Here is a 6,111-nt window from a genome sequence, read left to right as displayed (position 1 = left end):
ACAGGCTGAGGGAAGAGTGGTTAGAAAGCGGCCCGGCGGAAAGAGACCTGGGGTGCTGGATCGACAGCCGCTAAAACATGAGCCAGCAGTGTGCCCAGGTGGGCCAAGAAGGCCAATGGCATCCTGGCCTCTATTAGGAATAGCATAGCCAGCGGGTCTAGGGAAGTGATCGTCCCATCTGTACTCGGCACTGGTGAGGCCGCACCTTGAATACTGTGTCCAGTTCTGGGCCCCGCACTTCAAGAAAGATGTTGAGGTGTTGGAGTGAGTTCAGAGGAGAGCGACCAAGCTGGTGAAGGGTCTGGAGGGTATGACCTATGAGGAACGGCTGAGGGAGCTGGGGTTGTTTAGCCTGGAGAAGAGGAGGCTCAGAGGTGACCTTATTGAGTCTACAACTACCTGAAGGGAGGTTGTAGTGAAGTGGGAGTTGGCCTCTTCTCCCAGGCAGCTAGCGATAGGACAAGAGGACATAGCCTCAGGCTTCGCCAGGGGAGGTTCAGGTTGGACATTAGGAAGAATTTCTTCTCAGAAAGGGTCATTAGACATTGGAATGGGCTGCCAGGGAGGTGGTGGAGTCACCATCTCTGGATGTGTTTAAGAAAAGACTGGACATGGCACTTAGTGCCATGGTCTAGTTGACATGGTGGTGTCAGGGGCAATGGTTGGACTCGATGATCCCAGAGGTCTCTTCCAACCTGGTTGATTGATTCTGTGATTCTGTGAAGTGTGGGCTCCAGCCACAGCAGGAGAACAGGAGAATAAAGAATTGTTTAAAAAGAGTGCTGGTGAGTTAACCCAGCCCCTGTCTCTGCGGATTCCCCTTGGCAGCAGAGCTGGGGGGCAGGCCCTGGATTAGGAGGTTTAACAGGGTGGGTGCCCGTACACAGCTCAGTGCTGTGGGCTGGGACCTGGCCTGGGCTAGGAATGCTGCGCAGGTCAGCTGGTCAGCAGGTAAGTACTCGACTGGCCTGCCTGCCTCGGCCCATGCCAGAGCGTTAACAAAACATGAGCCCACCAGAGCGCATCCTAAAATCTCCTTCTTTTGCTGGTAAGGGCAAGAACAAATTGTATGTTTGCATGCCTCGTGCCTTAAGTGCAGCTGACTATTGCTGGAATTACATGCTTTTGTTACAGGGCTATGATACTGACCGAGCTATCTAGTTCTGCAATGTGGAATCGCCTTTTCTCAGCTGCCAGTCTCCAGTTAAGCTTTCATTGCACAAATAAAACAGGGTATTCCACCCTTCCCCCCCTGCAATTGTCACCAATGTCTAGCAGAGGGAATATTCAAAACATTTTTCCCTCCAATACAGAATAGCTGTTGGGTGTCATCAGATCATGTGAAAAGAGAGCTGAGTGGAATTTTTCCAGCAACAAACAAGAAACAAAAGAAGGGAGGATTAAAAAATTATTTTGTTGCTGCATACATTTTTATGATGTGCTATGTGTATATGTATGTATTTTAATTACTGTTGGGATTTGAAGAAACAAAGAGCAGACAAGCATGCTGCCATAGAACTTGGTGAGCATTACTTGTTACAGAACTGAATTTTAAGGCATCACACACCAGTTAGTGACATGTATTGGGAACCACGATGGTACTTTACTCAGATCTACTGAGGTCAGGGAAAATTCTCCACTCCCTTCATTAGCATGGGATCAAACTTTTGATGGGATCTAGAAATACAAGAAAGTTTAAAACGTGGCAGGTAAGGGTAACCTCGTGTGCATAGTCCATTGCCTCAAAAAGCCGAATGCTCTTGCAAATTTGACATAATCTGATTAGTCGATTACCTCAGTGACATTTCTGCAGGCTCATATACAGAAGCACAGGGAAATGGAGATTTATTATGATAGCTGTTTGTAGCAAAGGTCATTTCTTTATTGGTGAACAACATGTCCTTAGTCATGCAGATGACGAGGTGTTGAAGGCTAAGGGAGAGGCTGTATAGCTTTAAAGCTTAACAGGGAGTAACATAAATAGAGCATAGATCATCCTTCTACTTGGACCAGGAGGCTTGCAATCTACCACCATCAGGCCAAAGCCAGGGTGCAGGATTTTCAAAATCCAGAAAAAAAAAAATATTGGGATTTCTATGGAGATTGGATATTTCTAGGGAGGCTGGATATTTCAGTGTCACCATAGAGGGGGAAAAAGGGAGCCACAGAGCACGAGAATATATTTTTGCATAGTAAGGGTGTCCTTGGTGGAACCAGCTGCTTATCAAGAACCAGGTCAGGTTGCTCTGGGGACTCCCTGGTCTGCCCTGCTAACTTCCCAATTTGAGCAGCATCCTGCTCCATGCCTTTTCCAGAATGACAAAGATGAGGGCATGCTCAAACAGACACAAATACACTTCCTCAGCTTTCCTTCCTCAGGCAAGGAAGGCAGCAGTTTTGACAGGAATATGGTTTAAATAGATTGAACCACACATATTATATATCTGTAAATAATAAAACTGCATCTGCCTGTTCATCATATGACTTTTCCTGCTTGCAGAAGAGGTGGTCTTTGACACTGTACATAAAATGATGCATTTTTTTTTTTTTTTTTATAATCAGGAGAACCCTTCTGGGAGTCATGTGAGAGTTGTTCATTCAGCTATTGACCTTAAAAGTGAGCGTTGGGCACTTTGATGGGCACTAGCTTTGCCTATTTTCACCATCAAGCTCATAATATTGGGTTAAGTAAGAATGTGACTATTTCCCTAGATTTTGGCTCAGATCCTGAACTGTGCTCTACAGCTGAGCTATGGTTTCTGCTGGATCACTGGCAAAAATCAGGCTTAAGGTTGGCAGGACCAGTCATGAGATCTTTTCAATATGGCAATGGAGTCAACACGGAGGTCCCTCGCTGATCCATCAGAGTGCTCTGACCAGGGGAAGGAGTATGGGGTTCTTCATCCATGCCCTTGCTAATCCCTTTTTGACAATCATTGATTCTTTTGGGCTGTGAGGTGCCAACAGAAGTTACTAGGGCTTTTGAGTTGGTTTGGTGTAGGACTCGGCTCCAGTAACCTGAGAATGCTGCGGTGGCCTCTGTCTTCCAATCTGCAGCTGAAGATCTCGCCCTTCTTTACAGAGTAATTGCTCACACCCTTTGAAATCTCCTAAAGCTTTCCCCAAAGTTGCAAGAGCTGAGGATTGCTACTCTTAAAAACCGTAAAATAAATAGATAATCTGTAGGATAATTGCCTGTGTTACAATTCTCCCCATACAACAAAGGAAAAAGCAGCCTTATGCTGTGTACTTCTTAGGCCTGGTGTAACTTGAAACCAAAAGCTATGAAGGAAATGGAAAAATGTTAATAAATAATGATGTTTGAAACACAAGTCACTGAACAAACCACCAGCCCTTCTGTGTTTATCCACAGGACAGAAAATGTCTATCTCAGTTTGAGGAAAATAAAATCTTGGCCAGAGAGATGTCTTAGGAATTAGCCTGGATGCCGCATGGTATTCAGAAGATAAATCAGAGAAGCTTACAGATTAACTCTTGGCAATATATACAGAATAAAGACAACTTTTGAAATAAAATCAGTACAACTGACTACTTGATATTTCCCTGGTATGAGGAACCAAGGATCTCCTCAGGGCCGCTGGAGTGTTAAATTACCTTGTTTGATCGACTTTACAGCTGCCAGATTTCCATCTGGCATTTTCCAAGTCAGAATCAAGCATATGTGTGCTCCAGACTGCGTGTTCTCAGTCTGATGTGTCCTGGAAATCCTGCCCTCATTTCCCAAATCCTGAGCAGGTGATCTGCACTTAAAAAAACAGTAATGTCTCCCTTAAGTGTGCTGGAATTACTGTGTGTGTGCAGATCAGCTGGGACAGAAATCTTAGACAGATGTGCAAAATCTTCAACTTGTAACTTCAAAAATATTCAGGAAAAAAAAAAGAACATTTCTGAGAAAATCTGTATGAGTAGTACAACTGTCTTTCACATTCCAGTGTAACACTTTAAGAAGGAAAATCCCTGCCTCTTCCAGGACAGCTCCTAATAGGTAGAAAATGCATGCCCTCTGGCAGCTGGGATAAGTAAATCTGTCTTGAGGGAAGGTGAAGGAATGAAGACTAACACATTATAAGCAAAGGGCTGACCTTTTTAATAGGCCAAATATTCACTCTCTCCAAAATAACTTAGTTCAGCTCAGGCCTGTGGCATTCCACACTGTCATTCTTTCTCTCCTTCCACTCCAGGCACTGAATGCCGGCAGCCTCTGGGATATGCTAGCACAGAGAGAAGCAGCTCAGGGAAGAGGACGAAAAGAGTGGGATAAGGAGTTCCCAGTCCCTGCATTTGGTTTGTCATGGGAAAGAACACAGAGGAGGACTGCAAAGCCCTGAGGCTTCACTTTCACAGCCACTCTCAGACCTCCACTGTGTTCCCTTTCTAATTTCCCCATGCTTCCACTTGACAGCTGGCTGAGTTTCTTACTTGCCTGGCTGATAGGTTTAGAATTAAACACCTCGCACAAACACGTCATCCTGACTCTGGAATCCACTTGTTGCAAATGGCGCTTTGGGATCTAAGCCTTAACGTGCCTGCAAGGGTGAAAGGAGAGGCTTCGGAAGGCAAGTGGGCAAAAAGCAGCGTGGCATTTTCTCTCTGAACCAGAATAAACCATTATTTCATTTTAATGCTGGAACCACGGGCTTACACCTGGCTCCTGACACCCCTTTAATGGCACTGGAGGAGAAGTATTCAGCCAGTGTGGGTATGGGATGATTCCCAGCCCACCCCTCACAGGGATCACCCCCTTCTTCCCCACAGATACTTTTACACAGAACTGCGCAGAACATCCAAACCCCGATGTCTGGGTGAAGTTCGCAGAGCCCATGATCAAGTTAAATCAGCAAAGCAACACCGCTCCCCCTTCCCATTTCATTTCCATCAACTCCCCATCCCCACAGGAACTCCAGAGCACCGCCGGGACCGGGGCCAGTGCTGCAGGACGTGGGTCAGCCTGGGCGCTGGACCGACCCCTCCTCAGGGCCGGGCCCCGCCGCCCTTACGTCCCTCGCGGGGGATTTTCCTTTCCTCCCCCCCCGCCGCCTCCATCCGCCTCCCGCGGCCGCTCCCTCCCTTCAGCCGCCCCGCGCCCACCTGACAGGCGGCAGCTCGGGCTCCCCCCCGCCCCGTCCCGTCCCGTCCCTCCACCGGCCCCCTCCGCCGCTCCTCCCGGCCCGGGAGCGGCCCTTCCCGGCGGCGCACCCCGCGCCCGCCACTTCCCAGCCCTCAGACGGCGGCGGCGGGTCCCGCGGGCCGCTGCCCGCTGCCCCGGGGCCACGCCTCTCCCCTGACAACCCTCTCCTCGCGCCTCGCCCACCCCGCGGCTTTAGGAAGCGCCGCCGCCAATCGCCGGACGCGTTCGTGCTGACCGGCGGCGGCGCTCACCTATCGAGTAGCTTCTCCTTAGAGAAAACCCCGCCTCCTCGGACGCTGCGGCCAATCAGAAAAACCTTGAGTTGGGGGCGGGAGAAGAGCGCCTGCGAGCTCCGTCTCCCCTCACTACCTCCCTCTCTCTGTTGCGCGAGGATCGCCCCTTTCGCCCACAGGTGATTGACACGAGGTGACAGCCAGTGAGCTGCGGAGGGCGCGCGGCGGGGCCAACGGCGCGGCGGGGGCGGGCTGCGCCGGGCGGGGGGGGGCGGGGGGAGCGGCGGTTTGGGGTGAGGCGAGGCGCAGCGCCGGCAGGAGGGTGATGGTGGTGGCGTGAGGTGCGGCGGGACGCGGGCTGGCTGCCCGGCCGGCGGGGCGAGGGTGAGGAGAAGCGGCGTGTGCCCGGTGCTCGCCGTGAGGCTGCGGGAGGACGGGGACAGCCGCAGGGCGCTGCCGCTGGTGGGGCTGCCGCAGTAATGGGCAGCGCCAGCGCTGCCTCTCGCCTGCCGTGTGGTGCCAGCGCCCGCGCCCGCCCGGCGGGGACCGCCCGTGAGGAGCCGGGGGCAGGTGAGTGCCGCCCCGGCGCGGAGGGAGCCGCCCGCGCTGCCCCGCGTCCCTTCCCCTCCCGCTCCCCGGGCCGCCTTTCCCCTCTTGCTCCCCGCCGTCGGCGTTTTAGTTTTTAAACCCCAACGGCTCCTGGCCAAGGGCTGCGGGCGGGCGGGGGGC

The 6,111-nt window shown here is 51.5% G+C and overlaps 1 protein-coding gene across 8 annotated transcripts in view; it reads left to right on the top strand.

Moving 5' to 3' along the window:
• Positions 1-5,696: 5,696 nt before the first annotated feature.
• EHBP1 (EH domain binding protein 1) overlaps positions 5,697-6,111 on the top strand; it is a 240,952-nt gene continuing 240,537 nt past the window's right edge. For all 8 annotated transcript variants that reach the window (XM_068406149.1, XM_068406140.1, XM_068406131.1 and 5 more), the window contains exon 1: positions 5,697-5,952. The gene's annotated coding sequence lies outside the window, so the exon portion shown is untranslated. The remainder of the gene's footprint in view (positions 5,953-6,111) is intronic.

This window comes from Nyctibius grandis, chromosome 1, assembly GCF_013368605.1.
Source record: "Nyctibius grandis isolate bNycGra1 chromosome 1, bNycGra1.pri, whole genome shotgun sequence".
Classification (NCBI taxonomy): domain Eukaryota; kingdom Metazoa; phylum Chordata; class Aves; order Nyctibiiformes; family Nyctibiidae; genus Nyctibius; species Nyctibius grandis.
The sequence above is the reverse complement of the archived record's forward strand: the minus strand, read 5'-3'. Positions and strand labels throughout refer to the sequence as shown.